A 20,643-nucleotide genomic window follows, 5' to 3' on the forward strand; every position below is an offset into this window, starting at 1 on the left:
ACTACCTCTCATGGAAATGGTCATAGATGAATGACAATGAGTGCTAAGTGGACTATTCAAAAATCATGAGAAATTAGTCACTTAGGACTACCTCTCATGGAAATGGTCATAGATGAATGACTTACTTAAAGCAGTTCAGTCCCAAAAATGATATCTAATATAATGCACTGGGAAAACCCCCAATACTTAATTTATGATATTTTAACAAAAAATATTTACAGAATTAGAAATTCTATAGAGAAGTAAACCATTTTAAAATTGTATGGTTTCAATCCCCGGAAGTGATGATTGACAGTTTCAATCCCACTTCTTCACCCTTGTGAGCATTACAATTTCAATCCCACATCTTCACCCCTGTGAGCATCACCCGATGTAATGAGTGCTAAGTGGATATCGATGCAATGAGTGCTAAGTGGAATATTCACTGATCCAGTGAGTGCTAAGTGGACTATGAGTGCTAAGTGGACTATTCAAAAATCATGAGAACCCCTGTGAGCATTACCCGATGCAATGAGTGTTGAGTGGACTATTAAAAAATCATGAGAAATTAGTCACTTAGGACTACCTCTTATGGAAATGGTCATAGATGAATGATAATGAGTGCTAAGTGGACTATTAAAAAATCATGAGAAATTAGTCACTTAGGACTACCTCTCATGGAAATGGTCATAGATGAATGACTTACTTAAAACAATTGAATCCCAAAAATGATATCTAATATAATGCACTCGGAAAACCCCCAATACTTAATTTATGATATTTTAACAAAAATTATTTACAGAATTAGAATTTCTATAGAAAAGTAAACCATTTTAAAATTGTATGGTTAACTTATATAATAATTTATTTCAATAATAATAATAAAATTACAATTTAGTAATTTTAATAATAATAATAAATTTATAATTTAGTTTGTTTTATGAGTTTTTTTAATTTTAACAATGTAACACTGGTAATGGAATAAGTAAGATTTATTTTTGATGTAGTTATGTCTTTTGCCTATTTTAATTAAATTCATTAATTTGAAAAAAATATCATAATAAATAAGTGTGATATGAAATGAATTATTTTTTATTAATAAACCATGTTATTTGCCCATAGTATTGTATCAAAGTCTATTTACATGCTAAAAATCTCCATGATAAAATGTGGGTGAATCAACATAGTTAAAAATATTTATGCTTTAACTTTTCTTTTGGAAGAACTCCCCACCTATACCATCAGCCCTAATGTTAGATGATTAAATTCTTTTACGGTTAAATCCCACTCTTTAACTGTCAACAAAATTTTAAATTGTGATTTGTACAACCGTTCAACTTATTGATATTTATGATAACCCATAAACATATTACACATTACAATCAATGCTACAATTAGTATAGAACTTTGTAATTCCAAATATTGCACTGACCACGTCTTTTGTTGGTTGTTTTGATGAAAGCGCTGGATTGTGATCAAGTTTCAAGCTATGCTTTTTTTTTAAATGAATTCAACTGTTTCCTACTTATACACAAATTCACAGTTTGCTAACTACTATATTTCTGCGTTTCTCCTAGATGCATGGAAACCTGCGAAATCGAGTAGGGAGCCCTATCGCACTGTAATGTTTAAAATTACTATATGCAACTGATATCATTATTCAATTCTGTAACCTGCATTCGAGCCCTGAGATATGATGATATCAGTTTTCTAGATTCTAATGAATTTTTCTTCTTGGTATGTAGTGAAAATATGATGATGTCAGTTTTCTAGATTCCAATGAATTTTGCTTCTTCGTATGGACTGAAAATTATTCTGTGATAAAATCTTGTATTATTGTGAGATAAAATCTGGTATTTCGCCATGCCATGAATATGATTTGATTTCAATTCTTTCTGTAGATTGTAACAGAAAAACCATTAATGAAATATCTCCATAAAATTCTAAATCAACCGTAGTCAGTGGTTTCTTATTGACTCTAAACAAGTTAACGCTATGCGTGCATATCAGGGTTGATTTAAATATATAAATCCTTTAAGTTGTTTTCAAGTGAACTTTCTAGAGTCCACCTATAAGCAACATCTTTTCGTTTCGATGCAATTTTTGAGAATGTACCGGATGTATCCCAAAACAGTTTTGGCATCTCTCAACTGTCATTGATGTACCAAGTTCAAGTTTCTGAACCAAGTGGACAACACATAGATTCATCCTACCAAATGAATTCAGTTTTCTGCGATACCCTCTGAATCAGTCAGCGGCGAGGATGGGTAATGCATAATCCTCAACATACAAGAATATAATTAATCGACCAGCTGGGCTACTCTCTGAACTAGTTGCTGAAGGCCGAGGTACTTTTCAAAGTGGTGAGTTATTTGTAGAGCATGTGATTATCTTGAAGATCAGACATTAATTTATCTGTTCGGAAAATTCCGGATTTATTGATTTTTACATGTTTCTCCTCAAACAAAAAAAATTGTATATATAAATTGCATCTTTTAAAAAATCCGAAAAATCACTTCTTCTTCTTTTTTTTTCTTTTTTCTTCTCTTTTTTTTTTTAAAAATGGCTACAACCCAAAATTTCTGGTGCAAAAGCCAAAATATTTCTCTGGTTTGGAAATTTATATTTTAATTTAGTTGAGAGAAAAGAAATAATTTGCATTCTAACTTTTGGCCAAGGTTTTCTTTTTTCTGATACAAAATATTTCCAAAAACTTTTGAATTATTGTTTTGCTTATTCTTTTTTCTGGTACTAATTGTTTTCAATAATTTTTGCAACGAGTACTACTGCTCCCAGTGTCTCCTGGTGTGGTCATAATTTTGAATCTACACTTGTCACAGTCTGTATTAAAACTGGTATCTGACCTTTCATGTGTTATTCATTCATTTCCCGTCATCAATTTCCAGGGGCTTGGCTTTTTCATTTTTATTAAGGACATCTACAGGATTCATACATGCACATGCTATTGCACTAAACTAACATAAACACTCTAAACACTATATTTGAGATGGTATCATCTAATAAACATTAACCAAATTTAATAAAATAATACATCCTTTCCTAATTGACTAATCAGCAATCACAAAAGATTTGTCTGCTATATGATTTATTACATGATACTATGGTCAAGGGATCGAGGCGACAATGCCTACTGGTGGTCAACAACCTAAGCAGACTACTACATAATTTAATTATAACTATAGAGGTTTTATCTGTGGTGTTTAAAGATTTAGTAGAGCTGAATTTTTGTTTTACCCCAAGCCAATCTACAAAAAAGAGATGAGAATAAAAAAGTCGCGATTTAAAAAAATAAATGATTAAATCACAATTATTTTTTAAAATTTTGAAATTCATATCACCTGCGGCATGAAATTGGTTTTTTTATTTTCCCCAAGCCAATCGGCAAACAATAGATGAGAATAAAAAAATTGTGATTTCCAATAGATGAGAATAAAAAAATTGTGATTTCTTAAAAAAGGGAAAAATCAATTACATTTGTTTTTCAAAAAATTGAAATTCATATCACCAGATTATGAAAAATTTTCTAGGGAAAAGAGAAAATATTTCTTTATTGTTGTAAGTTTATATTTTTTTTGTTAAGTTTGGCAAGAGTCTTCCATTTTCAATTTTACATGTCCATTATTCAGTCCCCAATGGGGAAGGGTAGTACAAGATTTGAATCCAAGATCTCCGATTTAGTGAGACTTTATTCCATGGCCATGGCCACTTGAGTGAACTACCCCAAATGGATGTTGTAAGTTCATATTTTATTTTAATAAGAAAAAATAAAATATTTTGTTTTTTTTTAATTTATTTTTTTAATGAAAATTTTGGGAAAAAAAAAATCACTTTTGTTTTTGAAAAATTTGAAATTCATATCACCTGCCACATGAAATTGATTTTTTTTTTTCCGCCTAATCTGGAAACAAGAGATATAATAAAAAAGTTGTGATTTCTTTAAAAAAAAAATAGAAAAAAAAATCACATATTTTTTTTTGAAAAAATTGAAATTCATATCACCAATTAGAAATTTCCTATAGAAATGCAAAATTGTTGTCTAGTTATTATCAGGTTCAATTTTAGAAAGTGGGTACTAAAGGAATGCAATGTAAATGAAGATGAGCAAAAAGAACTCAATTGAATCAATTCCAAGGAAGAAAATTTTGTTTCTATGTAGTAAGGAGCAGTTCATTATAATAATAGGGAGTAGTTCATTGTAATTTTCTCGTTCAATGATTCTTGTAATCTCTTTTGTTTTCCTAGTGTTATTTTAATTTAAAAAGAAAATGAAAAAAAAAAATGTATTTTTTAATTTCTTTGTGCGGTAGTTGAGAACAAATTGGTTGTAGGGATTTTAGAATATTTTGGAAATCTTATAGACATGAGTTAAATTAATTAATTGCAAAATGTATGTTCTTGATGTATTAAATTATGTATGAAAAAATTATTTATTTTTTAGTTTTAAATGTGATTGAGATGTTGTATCAATTATTTAGATTGTCCAAATATAATGCTTAATTTATCTTAAAGCTTTAATTAATACATAAATATGTAAGGTTGTGTATAACAACTAGGGCTATATAGTAGCTAGTACCTACGACTTAGTTTAAATATAGTTGAATTAAACTAAAAATAGAAAATAGAAAATATTTCATCACAAAAATAAAACAACAAATAAAATGTTGTATTGTTAAATGCGATACCAAAAATTAAAAAATATGATTAACTAATATAATTTATATTAACATATATACACTTTAATATATATGTTTTTTTAATATATATATATATATAGATATATATGTGAAAATATGTTTTTAATATAATAATAAGTGATTTTAAATTGAAAATATAGAGAAAAAACTATAATTCTTGAAAATAGGAAAACTAAAATAAAATAAAATTCAAAAGGTTAAATAAAAAGGAAAAAGAAATAAAAATAAAAATTAGTAACTAATAGAAATGGAAGTTACTAAAGAGACCATAATAAGACCTCAACCAATCACTTTACAAATCAATAATTTAAATAATAACAAAAAATAGCAAAAATTGATTTCCGAATGTTAAACTATGATTAAACAAGGGAAATTTTTGGTCAAAGACAAATTAATACCAGTCAAAGAAAAATTGAATGCATAATACCATGCCTTTGCGGTATAATAAAATACATAAAATAATTTGTAGAAAACATAATTTCAAGGCACGTGCTCGCTACACAATTGCATCTAGCTTTTTGTATTACAAGTTTATATTCCTAAGTTGGTACAACATAAATCATAGCTACTAAAAAAATGATTTATATATTGAAAGGTATCACTAATTAAAGTTAAAAAGCTTCATTACAACCTAGCCTTCTAGACTCCAATAGAAAAAATAAATCACATTTGTTTATGAAAAAATGAAATTCATATTCATCTCATTAAATTTATTTTCTATTTTTTCCCAGCCAATCTCCAAACAAGAGATGAGAATAAAAAAGTTGTGATTTCACAAGAGATGAGAATAAAAAATTGTCATTTCTTAAAAAAATGGAAAAAATAAATCACATTTGTTTTTGAAAAATTTGAAATTCATATCATAGAAAAGGGAAAATATTTTTGTGTGGTTGAAAGTTCATATTTTATTTTAATAGGAAAAAATGAAATATTCTATATTCTATAATGAAAAATTTGGAAAAAATAAATCACATTTGTTTTTGAAAAAATTGAAATTCATATCACCTGCAACATGAAATTGATTTTTTTTTTCCCAAGCTAATCTCCAAACAAGAGATAATAATAAAAAAGTTGTGATTTCTTAAAAAAACTGTTTTAGAAAAAAATGAAATTCATATCCCTGAAGCATGAAATTTCCGAAAAGCAAAAATGTTTTCGAGTTAATATTAAGTTGATTTTTTTGAAGTGTGTATGAAAGGAATGCAATGTAGATGAAGACAAACAAGAAGAACTCATTTAAGTCAATTCCAAGAAGGAAGATTTTGTTTCTCTATGGTAGGGAGTCGTTCATTATAATTTTCGGGTTTAACGATTCTTGTAATATCTTTTTTGTGTATTGTTTTAATAATATTCTTTTAAATTCCCCCGATCGAGGTGCGAGCCGACCTCATTGGACTTGTCCTGGCCCAACAATTGATGCAGATCTAGCATATCGTTCCAGCGACCCTTCACATGCATGCAACACTTGGAGAGGCTGCGGTGTGCATGTGGCATTTCGTGCTCCATCTTGAAGGTGGCAGAGGTACAAGGATAGTTGGAAGAATGAGAATTCCATCCAAGTTGTTGAGCAAGTTAGTTTGTGAACTTACATTCCTATGGATTTGGCTTGAGAGGGTGATTCAGGGAAGTTGGTGATCAACATCTCCAGGTTCTAGCAGCATTCACGGGTATGCTTTCGGTCTTAAATTAACACCTTTTGTTTGTATGGAGCAATCTATTTGACCTTTGACCAATCAGATGCATGGGTCTGTGTTTTGGGGGAAAGGGAATTGGAATTGTCAGAGGCATGGCCTTGCTGGGTTTCTGGTTGGGGTTGAGTCCATTGTTCTATATGTACTGGTGTCTGTCAAGTATGGAATTTGGTTCTCTTGCACGCTTGTATCATCTAGGTGGTAAACGGTTTTGGATGTGGAGGTCCCCCATGCTCGAGCAAGAAAGGGTCAGAAGGGGTTTGGGTTTGTGAATAATTTCACTTGGTTCTAGGGTATTTAGGCTTTGGTTAAGCTAGAATTCGAGAAGTGGGTGCATGTAACTCCAGTTATGCCCTCTGTTTGCATAGGAGAAAAGGTAGAAGAACCCTGGTGGTCCACTTCCGGGTCAGTCTGGTCATGTGGAACAGAGTCTATCAAGTTGGGAATTCATGTTTAGCTAGGGGTTAATTATGGTTTTGGAGTTGGTTATGGCTTGATGTTTTTCACCATAAGCCGACTTCTTAGCATGGGGGTTTGATTTCTGTGGCCCAGGTTCTCTGTATGGAGTCTTGTCGAAAGGGTTTTGGTGGATTGCGAGCTCAGTGTAGTTGTTGGCTCGACTTTCTTTTTAATTCCTTGTATAGAATTTGGTTGGTGAAGTGGATAAGTTATGGGACGTTCCGATATAATTCTGAGGTCTCGAACATGGATGGCATGGCCAGTCCATTCATGCCCCGCAAAGTGCAAAGGAAGAGGAATGAAAATAGTGGCACCCTTATCATGTGTTGGCAATTAGTTGATAGCAAAATTTGAGTGGGGTTCCTTACTTTGTTGGTTTCGTTTGAATTTGATTTAACGGGTTTATAATGCATGCACGACCCTTGGTAGCGTTGGGCACCCATGCTGCAACCTTGTTTCGGTCGGTACCTAGAGTTGGGAGAAGAGAAGCCTTTATCAGGTAGCAGGAAAATCATGGCCCAGGTAGTTGGTACAGGAAAGAATGGTCAGGGGGGCCAAGGTCGGGGAAAACAAAGGAAGGCCTCTTCATCCCAAAAAGTGAACGCAACTCTTCTAGTGGAGCTGATGGAACAGATTGTGGGCAAGCCTGTCTCTCGTATAATTCAAGATGTGACTCAAGCACCTGATGCTAGGAGCTCCAACCCAGTCAAGAAATTGATTGCAGATTGGGAAGATGAGATCCGACAGACCAAGGAGGATTTTTAATTGGATATGGATGAGTGGTAAGCCGTGATCCTAGGCCCAAGCCACACTTGTGGTAGATCATCTCAATACAAGCAGACAACCCATATGTTCTAGATGATGAAGAGCATTTGAAGGTTGGCCTTTGTGTATACGAATTGTCCTAGCTATGTAAACACTCGTCACACTCATACACAAAGTTTTGAGCATTGTTGCACAAGTTTCGCAACGGTCATCCTAAATTCCATCTCAAGTGTCGAACTTGTTTGTTATGCGACAATCACACAGAGGGTAATGCTTTGTCTTTTTGTTCCAATGGTCTATTTTGTTGTGTCGTCAATGCATAGTAACTGTGTGATCACAAGTTCAAGTTCTTCCCAAGTCCATATTCCTCCCACACTTAGCCATTTTTCCAAAAATCTTCCCGAACAGGCAACTCAGCTTCACCAGACCCTAACTAAACTGCATGCTGCGTAGTCTCATCCATCAGTGATGTGACCTTGCTTCCTGGAACTAAGTAGTGCATAGTCACTATCCTCCATGGAATTTGTACTACATAATTCTAGAGCTCAACAGCCTTCCTTGACCCCCATGTTAGCCTCCTATTGCAATAGGTTTTCACATTTCATGATTGACAGTGGAAGTGCCAAAAATGTTCATCTTTTCCATGCTGCAAAAGTTCCATTTTTGAAAGATTTCACAGTTAAGGGAAGGCCAAACAGCTTAATCTTGGCTTCCCTAGGTTTCAATTTCCTGTTTTAGAATATAGAGAATAAACATCTGTCCAAATTGTTTAATCTTGGTAGATTTGTAGATAGGTAGAGAAGCAAGGGCGCTCAACAGCTTAATCTGAGCCCCTGGATGTAATAAGGGTTGATTTAGATAGGAAAATAGTTAAAAGAAAAGTGGAAAAGCTGGGTTTGCTAGTTTAAGTGCACCTAAACAAAAAGAAGACAAAATGCTAGGTAAGTAGGTAGGGTAGGTAGTTTTGTGGTGGCAGAATGATGAATTGTGATCCATTTCATGTTTTCAAGTGTTATATCTATTCTAATCACAAGTATGAGGCAATTTTCCCTTGGAGCAGCTCAAGCGAGGCATGTCTAACTTTCCCCTTCTTACTTTCCACAAATCATTCACTAACTTCCCCTAAAGAGGTCAAGATCTACTTGATATCTCTTAAATTCATCATTTTCCATAACATTTGCCTAAGTAAAGATTTGCTTTACTTAAGGATGCTCCTATTTCTTCTACAAGTCCTATTTCTCTTTTAAAGCCTAAGATTTCCTTAGCGCTTTCTTCATCAATTTCATATTAATTTATAACATTATTATATAAATCCCATGAATTCTCCTTTCCCCTTACTAAAATATGCTAAATAGCTCCTCTATGTATATATCCCCTCCCGGTTGAAAAATAACCATAAGTATGTTTGGGAATTGCTAAGTTTGCCTGAAACTTGGCAAGAACCCTCATTTTGCCTCTTTAACCTTCTTCGAAATGCATTAGGACTCCTTCCTATGCATAAAATCCCTCCTTTCATCTATACAAACCCTCCATTATCCATGTTTTAACCTTTTTCAAGGCTCAAAACCCTCATTCATGCTTTCGGACCCCTTTCGAAGTAATAAAAACCCTTCCAAAGCCTTAAAAATCCCCCTCCGATCTCCAAAGGCCCCTTCCGATGCACTTGAACTCTCTTCTGATCGGAGAAATCTATCTCGGATCCATTAAGCCTTCTTCCGATCGCTTCGGACTCCTTCCGACTGCAAAAACATTCCTCCGATCCAATATTCCTCCCCTCCAATGCGATATCGTTGTCGGAGGTCGCAACAGTCATTTGTTGGCCCATATGGTTATGCTCCGATTGCAACTCGCCGATGCGATTTCGGCGATCGGCATATCGCAATGTTTTGTGCCATGTTTATATGCCCCCGACCCCTCCGCCGATTGCCGAAACGCCGACTAAATCGCAGCCATCCATCGCCCCCGCCCATCCAATGGCTCTGATCATTTCGGCGATCGCCCATTTCGGAGATCGCATAGGTATAAACCATCCACCCCGCTGACTGCCGAAATGCCGACTTAATCGTGGCCGTCCATTCGGGCCCTCAGATCAACGGCCCATATTTAGTCGCACCGCAGCACATATATATCGCCGACGGGCCGGAGCCAAAAAGTTATAAAGAGCAGTTTGAATGGGTTTCGGGTCCGCTTATCATTTTTATTAAAATCCACCGAGTTGGGTTCGCCGATGGGCCGGACCCGATCTCCATAAAGAAAGAGCCTATAAGCATTTCGGGTCCGCCAGGTTCATCGCTATTCGGAGGTTTTATGTTTTGGGATCCGCCGATCCGCCGATCGCCGATTTAGCGCCAGCCGTTGGATCTGCCTTCGCGCGATCCAACGGCCAGGATTTAATCTCCGCTACAGTGCCACTCCCGCCTATGTTTTTCACGAATTTTACATAGAAATTGGTATTTTTCTGTGTAAAGGGAAAGGAGGCATTTTTTCATATTTTCACATATATGCCTGTGCGCGCTCCTTCTCCAAGGGATCATGATTATTTCTTAGCCATTCTTGGATCGCTCCAGGCCCAAATTGCCCCAAATAGCAGCTTTTTTGCCTTGGCAAGCCATCAATGCCCGATCTTCGCCATTTTTGCATTGATTCATCACTTGTTAGCAGTGTTTTGATCGGCCAAGTGCCGATAGCTTTCCAAAGAAAGCAGGAGGCCTCGCAACAGTTCTTTGGCTGAACAAAGGCCATAAAGAGGGCGATTAGACAGTTAAAGCGTTTTAGCAATAAAGGAGAGCCCAGAGGCATGTCAAAGAGTATCAGGGAAGCGGCGAAGTGTATCAGTCACAAATATCAGCTAAAATCTTTGTTTCCAAAGCAGGTGGCATTAAAAGAAATCGCTCAAAGTCAAAGAGGCAGCTCTAAGGCTTTAAAGGCTCATCAAGCACCGATAAGGGCATTTAAGCCATATGAGGGCGGTGCTGCAAGGCCCAATGCACAGTTATTGCACAGATGCCAGCGCAGAGCTCCAAAGGACCATATTCACTCATTTTTGAGGCAGCTGCCTAGCGCAGTAGTTAGATAGATCTTTCATGCATTTATTTCAGGATATTAGGATTAAAGATAGTTATTGCCACAGATCTGTTTAAGATCTGCTCTTGTAGATATTTTTTGGATATTTTCTCTATATATACCACCCTCAGCTACGTAAAAAGGGTTGGTTGGTTGTTTGTTTTTCTCATTCTAGACTTGCGCTGTAAGCCTTAAAGTTTCTATAATCAAAGATGTTGGAATGCTTGTTTCTGAACTGATGGTTGTGGATTTGATGGCTTAAAGAGTATGCTACATATTTTTGGTGTTTCTACATGACTCAATAAGTCATTCTTGTCTCTGTTTTCAGTTTATATGTGTTTATGCCACCCTTGTTTCACCATCTAAATAGCAAGAAAGAAGAATAGCTTAGAATTTGCTTAGCAACATTCTATGCTCAGTTCCTGTCATTTCTTTATGTTTTCCTCTGAATTAGTAAGGGATATGAATACTTTATTGATCATGTTTAAGCTAGTTCTCTCATTTCTGAATTCTGTTTAGGAATCCTTCATTGCTCCTATTTAGCCTTCATCCATTTTCCCTCTTTGGCTGTGTGAGAGATCCTTAATTGCCTCTCATCCCCTGACATCCATTTCATCTTATTTCCAGCATTTAACATTGTGCCATGTGTAGCCACCCTGCTCTGTATTCCTCTCTTTTACCAAAGAAAACACACCCATCAGTTCACATTGATTGAATCCATGCCCAATGGTCTGAACTTCTTACACTTTGCATGCCAACTCTGTCTGAATACATCAACAATCCCACCAAATTTAATCAAACTCATGCACTCATATCTAGCCTAAAATCACCCCTAAACAAAGCTAAATTATAAAGAGAGAGCCCTATTTGATTGCAGGTAGGCTAGGACCTGCAATTCAAAGATTGGTTTGTGGTTACCTCGGCCATATCCCTTAAGGAGCCAAGGAACAACCTGAGTGATAACACCCCAGAATTGCATACCAACTTCTCACAGTTTGACTTGTACTGTGCACTTCGCACTTTCAGTCCTCAAGCTTTTCCCCTTGCCTGCTAGAACCCTGCAATGTGCAGATAACCCAACCTCTGTTAGCCTCCATAAGTGCACAGATGTGTCCCCTAGTGTCCTCCCTCAGCCAAATCTCACTGACCTCGAGAACTATGCAGATGTTTCCTCTAGGTCTCTCTACTGCCCAATCCCCCTTGCCTCTTAAAACTGTATAGATCTACCTCACAGGGTCTCATCATGTATCATACACTATCTTTTTGAACGACGCAATCCTATCTCCTAGTGGCCACTCCACAATTTTCTCCTCAGTGAGGACTGTGCTCAAAAGTTCCTCAGTCAAGCCTGAGCTACGGTCTGCGTAGTCTCAGTGATCAACCTCTCTCCTTGTCACCTGAAACTGCATAATGTGCATTCACTGGGCCCTCCCTGTCACCTATCTAGCCTATCACCTGTCTCGGGCTTAGTTCATGGACAGTAATGCATCATCTTAGACTAGGGAGTTTTTGGATTGATGTCGTCACGTCATGAGTGAATTGTAGGAAAAAGTACATTGTCAAATCATGGCAAGATGATGAAGAAGGAGAAGAAGGAGGAAATATGCCTAAATATTCACTTGTAGTTGGATGCACAAATGGACCTACCAAGAGCAAGAAAAAGGAACACAAGTGTGCATCCACCTCCCAAGACCAAAGATCCTTGAAGACCCCGCATCATCAAGCTATGCAGAGGAAAAGAGAAAGCATATCCAAGAACACACCCATCACTCAATAGCAATAACGGCTTGACATTGCCACATCATGAAGCCAGTCCATGTCAGCAGTATCATGACAAGTCATGTCATGATTTTTCATATGCCACATCACTATTGTGGGCCATGTATATTGTAAATAAAATGTATTGTAAAGTGGAAGTCCAATGGACACACATGAATATGAAGAGTCATGTAACTAGAAATGTCATAGGAAGTTGAACAGTCATGAGGGTAGTTAATGAGTCACAAGGGGTAAGCATCACCCCTTGGTTATATATACCCCCTCATTGTATGATAAAAGGACTTTTCACCTTGGCTCCTCTTGCAAGGCCTTGGAAATATCAACTAGTTCTTTGAGGAGAAAGGAGTGGCTCCAATGTCCCACTACTGGGGCTAATGATGTACAATGTAAACATGTGTCTTGGAACTTTTTCTTAATTAGAGAAGCCTTTTAAGGCTAGCATGTTCTTCATACATGACTTATGAATGTTTGTATTTCATGTTTGTTTTCACATGTACTAATATAGTTGAACTATTTCGATTATTTTAGTGCTTATCTTGTTGGGAATGTGTTGTAATGGTTGTCACTGTTGTCTCATCCTTGTGGAGTATTCTGCGGGATCCTAGACATACCTTTCTTTGCTTACCATTTATAACAACCATCACATCCATTGTGTACTATTCCGCTGGATGTTAGATGTATCTTCCCTTGTTCATTGGTTGTAACGATTGTCGCATCTGTCGTGGACTATTCTGTTGGGTGTTGGACAAGTCTTTCTATTTCATGTGTGTCCTTTCCTGGGTGGTACTATTACCTCTCACTTAGAGGCTCACTCCCCCCCACCCCTTTTGTAGTAAGAGAACCTAGACATAGTTGTGTTACATACTCACCAAGCACACTCACCTTGCTTTTCGAAGATACCATTACATCACTATCTTGTGCTGACAACTAGAGCCAAGGAAAATCTTTAAGTATTTGGAAACCAGGCCATTATACCAGATGGGACTCCTACACCAAATGGTGTGAGGTCTGATTGGGACTTCATATCAAGTAGATTTCCTGTTGGCAGGTCCAACACTGTCAAGACCCCCTTAGGTATACTACAGTATTTTAAACTCATGCCAACTTATTTCCTCTACCCTCGTGCCTCTGACACACTTCACATATTCCCACTAGATATATGCTTTTCCCTTAAGATTGAAGGTAGATGTCTTGGCTTTCATTTTCTAGAAATAGTCATGAAATATAAAGAACTTCTTCATTCCAAGCAACCATGCTTCTGCATCTTTTGTTCTCTTCATGTTTCCATCAAAAGTAGGAGGCTTGACTTTTTTTAACTCTTCTGGAAAATATTGCTTCTCACTTGTCTTATAAGGATGTTGGCGGTGATAACGATGATGTTAGGTCCATATAATACGAGCATTTCCCCCATTACTATTGACATTATAGCCCTTATTGTTATTATTCTTCCCCTATTGTCCCCGTATTGTTATTGGTGTGCCCCATAGAAGCCCACTATTGTTATTGTTGTGCCCTTATATTATTATTGTTATGTCACCTTTGATTATATTGTGACCCCTTAGACTCCTATATATAGAAAGGAGGTTTAGTCATTTGCATCATCCAAGAATTGTTCATTTGTGTAATGTAAAGGAGTTTGCCCCCTCAAAGAGGCTGATTTTGAAGTCGTTGATTTATCTTTTCTATTTTTTTGTGAGTTGGTTCATAACATTTGGTATCAGAGCTTTGGATTCTAGGGTTTCGCTGCTCCAAACAGGTCATCGTCGAATTTTCGCTATAACCTTTTTTCTGCAATGTTTCAAAAGTGAAAATGAAACCCATTTGATTTGAAATCATAATGATCCTTGGGTCTGAATTTTAAATCTTGTGTCGCTACATTTTTAGTGATATGATCTAAGGAAGTTAGGATTTTTGCAAGCTCTCGAATTACATCCCAAACAGGGGACCTTGTGAAAATAGTCATAACTTTCTCTCTTAGTATCAGATTGAAATTTCGTAAAACGTTACTGAAAGAGGACAAACTGTGGTTTTTTGTGAATCATTTTCAGGTCTTAAGGTTGAAATAGTGAGACGCAGAACTTCGTACAAGTTCGCTCTACTGAAAAAGTGTATAATCAGGTCATCTTGGGAGATTGGGCATAACTCTTTCTTGGAGAATCCAATTTCGATCAGATGGGTGGCATTGGAAAGAGGAATTAGAAGGATACCATGATTCAGAATTGTAGACTTTGGAGATCCGAAATTTCAGAGATACATTAGATTCAATATCGAGCTCCTACAAACTGAGAAAAGGTGTGTATTTTTTCTTAAATTTTTTGCATAAGTTTGGTTTGAAAAATTAGTTTGAAGGAATTCAAAGGGCATAGTGAAGCACAATTATCATTAATTGATGCCCTGAAGAAAGAAAATGGAAACACCTAGTAAGCAACCTAAAAGCTCTAGCATGACTCTTGCAGAAGAGGAAGAAATGCAACATGATATATCAAAATTAAAAGACCAAGTGCAACAAAATTCACTCTCACAAAAAGTAACAGAAGCTAAGATGGATGATTTAAAGAAAGGCATGGAAGCTAAGATGGATGGCATGGAAGCTAAGATGAATGACATGGAAGTTAATATGAATGACGTGGAAGCTAAGATGAAAGTAAAAATGGAAGATTTGAAGACATATTTGACAAAGTTGCTACAAGAAATGTTTACTAATGGTGAAAGGGTAGTAAAGGAAACTGATGATGAGAACAAAAGAAATGTTAATCATGATTCATAGACTCTAACATTGGATTGAATACCCACCATGTTCCAAAGATCGATATGAGAAAGTTTGATGGCAAGGATCCCGTAACATGGATACTACAGATGGAACAATATTTCGATATCCATAATATTCAAAACACACTAAAGGTATGCATTGCGACTTTATATTTGTAACCAAATTAGTTTGTATGGTATCAATGACTTTTCTCTCATAAATAAATTGTCACTTGGGCAATTTTTACGGAAGAAATGATAGCACATTATGAGGATACAAAAAGCAACACTTTTTTTAGCCAATTGATAAATCTCAAACAAAAGGGTTCAATGATGGATCACATTGAGGACCTCCAAAAATTAAATATAATGGTAAAAGATATTCCAGAGGAGCATAGGATTGATGTATTCATAGGGACTTTAAAGAATAACATCCAACATGAGGTTCACCTTTGGGAACCTGATTCATTGGAGAAGGAATGTAGGTTGGCAAGAAAAATGGAAAGAAAAATTATGGCAACCAGGAAGCCTACCACTCACAACTATAAAGATGGAAGTGTTTTTTCCCCTAGCCTTCCACAACCTACAAGGTTGACACCACAACAATTGGAAGAAAAAAGAGCAAAAGGGCTTTGTTACAGTTGTGATAGAAAATACACTCAAGGTCATAAGTGTGTTGAGAAGAAATTATTTTACATAGATTGTGAAGAGGATGAAGAAAAGGAACAAGAAACGTCAAAAGAAGATGATATACACTAGGAAAAGACCCTAGAGAAATAATAAATGAATCTACCCATATCTTGTAATGAATTGGCTGGAATTACCACTCCTCAAACTATCAATATAGAAGGACATATCAAGAAGAAAAAGGTAATAGTGTTGATTGATTCGGGTAGTACCCATAATTTTATTCATTGTAAGATAACCAAGGAATTGAATTGCTTCTTGTATCTAGCACTAGAGTGTCAAGTGATGGTTGCAAATGGAGGAACCATAAATTTCTCTAGAAAGTTCCATAATATCAAGCTATCCATGGGAGAATATGTATTGAATAGCCCAATGATTTCCATTCCAATGGGTGGTGTTGATGTTGTACTAGGAGTCCAATGGCTATAATCCTTGTGTACAATAGCTTTTAATTTTCAAGAACATTTCGTGAAATTTTGTTAGGAAGGAAAGGAAGTTGAATTAAGGGGTATCACAGGGAAATCGGGAAAGATAATAATCTCTAACAGAATGACAAAGCTTCTAAAGAAAGAACAACATAATTGCACAATTATGTTCGCTAGAGGTTCCCACATTGAAATCATATATTTCTCCAGATCTCCAAAAAGTCTTTGACAACCATTCCAAGGTATTTGAGACTACCAAAGGCCTCCCACCTATTCGTGATCATGATCATGCTATTCATTTGATTCGAGGAAGTGTTCCTCCAAACATCAGGCCTTACAGATATCCCTATGCCCAAAAGAGTGAAATTGAACGTATGGTTGTAGAAATGCTAGAGGCTAGTATAATTCAACCTAGTCAAAGTTCTTTCTCTACTCCAGTAGTATTGGTGCACAAGAAGGATGGATCATGGTGCATGTGTCTGATTATAGGGAGCTCAAAAAGCTCACTATTAAAGATAAATTTCCCATTCCTGTCATTGATGAATTATTGTATGAATTGCATCGATCATTTTACTTCACCAAGTTGGATCTTCGTTCAGGATATCAACAAATTAGAATGAAGACTGAAGACATTCTGAAAACAACATTTAGAACTCATGAGGGTCATTATGAATTTTTGTTCATGCTTTTTTTCCTTACCAATGCACCTTCTACATTTCAAGGTTTGATGAATTCCATTTTCAAACCCTTAGAAAAATTGTGTTAATATTTTTTGATGATATACTAATCTACAACAAGTCTTGGACGGATCATGTTCAACACGTTGACAAGGTGCTCAAACTATTGGGGGAGAAACAATTATATGCAAAAAGCTCCAAATGTTTCTTTGGAGTATAAGAGGTGGAATATCTGGGTCATATTGTATCTCATGAAGGTGTTAAGGTAGACCCTAGCAAAATTAAAGCCGTTAAGGAATGGAAAATCCCCACATCTGCAAAGCATCTACGAGGATTTATCAGGTTGACAGGGTATTATCAGAAATTTGTTAATAATTATGGGAGAATAGAAGCACTTCTAACAACATTATTGAAGAAAGATGCATTTTCGTGGACTCTAGAAGAAATAAAGGCCTTTGAACATCTTAAAGAGGTAATGTGCCAAGCACTGGTCTTAGCTACACCGGACTTCACAAAAACATTTATTGTGGAATGTGATGCCTCAAGAAATGGATTTGGTGTTGTTTTAATGCAAGAATAAAGACTCGTTACTTTTGAAAGCCATCCAATCAAAGTAAAGTATATACACAAAGCTATTTATGAGAAGGAAATGTTGGAAATAATACATGCACTTAAGAAATGGCGACCCTACCTAATGGGAAGACACTTCAAGGTAAAAAAGGATCATGATAGTCTTAAATAATTTTTAGAACAAATATTATTTTCAGAAGAGTAGCAAAAATGCGTCACAAACACTACAACAAAACCAGCGATTAGCGTCCCTTTTTACTTCTTTTTTTGCATCTAGAGCCCATTTTTGGTGCTATTTGCATCCATTTATCAAATATGGTGCAAAACTTGACACAGAATTTGCATCAAGTTTTGCACCAAATCTTACACCAAGTTTAGCACCAGGTATTGCAATAGGTTTTGCACCACGTTTTGCACCAAATTTTATGCCAAGTTTTGTGTCATCCTTTACACCAGGTTTTGTTCCAGGTTTTGCATCAAGTTTGGCACCTAATTTTGTTTGACATACTTTTGCATCCTCATTTGCATCCACTTTTTGCACCTACACTTGCATCAACTTTTGCATCGAATTTTGCATCCTGTTTTGCATCCTTTTTTAAATCATTTTTTGCATCCATTTTTTCATCCATTTGTGCATCCCTTTTGCGCCAAGTTTTACATCGTGTTTTGTGTCTAGTTTTGCATAAAATGTTGCATCTACTTTTGTTGCATCCACTTTTCCCTCTTGTTTGGCATCCATATTTACATCCTCTTTTGCATCTATTATTGTACCCACTATTGCATCTAATATTTTTGTGCCACAATTAGCGCCTAGTTTGGCACCTCCTTTTGCACCCACTTTTGATTATAATTTTGCATCCACGTTTGCATCCTCATTTGCGTCTAGGTTTTCATCAACTACTACATCTATTTTTGCATCCCTTTTTGTATCCAATTTTGGACCGGGATTTGCATCGGGTTTTGTGTCTCGTTTTGCATCTACTTTTGCATCGACTTCTATTGCATCCACTTTTGCACACAATTTTGCATCCACTGTTGCACCCATTTTAAATTTCACTTTTTGCATCCCTTTTTACATCTTCATTTGCATCATACTTTGATTCTTTTTTTGCATCTATCGTTACATCCACTTTTGTTATGCCACAATTTGCACCATGTTTTGCACTCACTGTTGTATCCACGTTTGCTTCCAATTTTGCATCCATGTTCACATACTCTTTTGCATCAAATATTGCATCTATTTCTGCATCCACTTTTATGTCAGGTTTATGCATTGGGTTTTGCATTTCGTTTTGTATCTACTTTTGCATCTACTTACATTATATCCATTTTTTGCATCCAATTTTGTTTTGCCTGTTGCATCAATGTTTGCTTCCACTTTTACATCCATTTTTGCATCTTATTTTGCATATTTTTGTCTATTTGTACATCCACTTTTGTTGCACCATATCTTACGCCTACCATTGCAACCACATTTGCTTCCACATTTGCATCCCCTATAGCATCCACTTTTGTTTCATCCATTTTTGCATATACTTTTGTTTCCGTTGTTGCATCCACATTTGTTTCACCACAATTTGTGCCAAGTTTTACACCTACCATTGGACCCATGTTTGCTTCCACTTTTGCCTTCATGTTTGCATCCAAGTTTTCATTGACAGCTGCATCTACTTTTGCATCCACTTTTGTGTCAGGTTTTTCATGTTGTTGTGTATCTACTTATGTTGTATCCACTTTTCATCCAATTTTACTTCTATTGTTGCCCCCATTTCTATGTTCACTTTTGCATCCCTTTTCCAACACTCATCATATTTTCTGCATTGATGATATTCCTTATGGCATTGACAATTATGAACAATTGATGACAATGTCAATAATATTGACAATGATGAAAATGAAGATGATGGCGATGACATGAATTGTGATTATGATGATAAAGATGATAGTGGTTACAATGACAATGATGATGATGGCAATGATTATGATGATGACGATGCTAATGACGTTGGCGAATCTTCCCAATTTTAGATGTTGTCATTGTCATAATCATAAGCATTATCTTTGGTGTCATGATCATCATTTTCATCTAGGTCATCATCAAAAACAATAATGGCATGAATGATGATGATGCATGATTACAACAATGTCGATAGAAATTACATTAATGATGATGATGGGGATGATAAAAATGACAATGACGATGATAATGGTGGTGATGATGATCATCATCGATCATCTGTCAAAAATAGAGTTGTTATTTCTCTTACGTATATCAATGTGTCCTAAACAACCCTTTTCTAGCACTGATCACATTTTTTGGGTTGATGATATTTCTTACAACATCTACAATTATGAACAATTGCAAACAATGTCCATAATGATGATGATGATGGCATGAATGGTGATTATGATGATAATGTAATGATGACAATAACAATGACAAGGATGATGGTGATGATGATGACAATGATTATGATAATGAGAATGACCTTACAATCTTATGGATTCGTGAACAATTACTAGTTTCAATACCATCTTCTGGATACGTATTACTATCATACTTTTTAAATTTTTTGTCTCTCTTGAGGTATCTTACTATAATGGTGTTGTCAACACTAGAAAGATATCTTGTTGTAATGGTGGTTCTAATGTTAGCACTAACAAAGTTTAGTAGGGAGGATGCTACTACAAGAGGAATTCCTTCTAAGTGACTATGGCATTCAAAATGAGGCTTTATGGGTTGCTTGTTAACACATGTTCTCATGCTCAATAAAATTAATGTGAAAAGTTGCTTTAATTGGTTCCCATGCATAATTGATATTGATAATCGGGTGGTATAAAATTGTAATGGGCATATCCGTTAGTTAGTTATGATGGGTCAACAACATTGAAACCATCCAAGTGACATTTCACCTTGAACAATCGTCGCTCGTGCGAAAACACGAAGTTTATGTAAATGAAAGTTGTGATTGTAGTGGAATTAAAACCATCGAGAAATATCAAAGAAGACGCTGCCTACCAGTTTTGAAAGACAACCAAGGCATTGAACAAATATTTGCGTTAGGATGTAGTGAGGGAATCGAAG

Source organism: Pinus tabuliformis, chromosome 6 (genome assembly GCF_031772625.1).
Source record: "Pinus tabuliformis cultivar Carrire ecotype Pingquan chromosome 6, CPIR1, whole genome shotgun sequence".
Lineage (NCBI taxonomy): Eukaryota > Viridiplantae > Streptophyta > Pinopsida > Pinales > Pinaceae > Pinus > Pinus tabuliformis.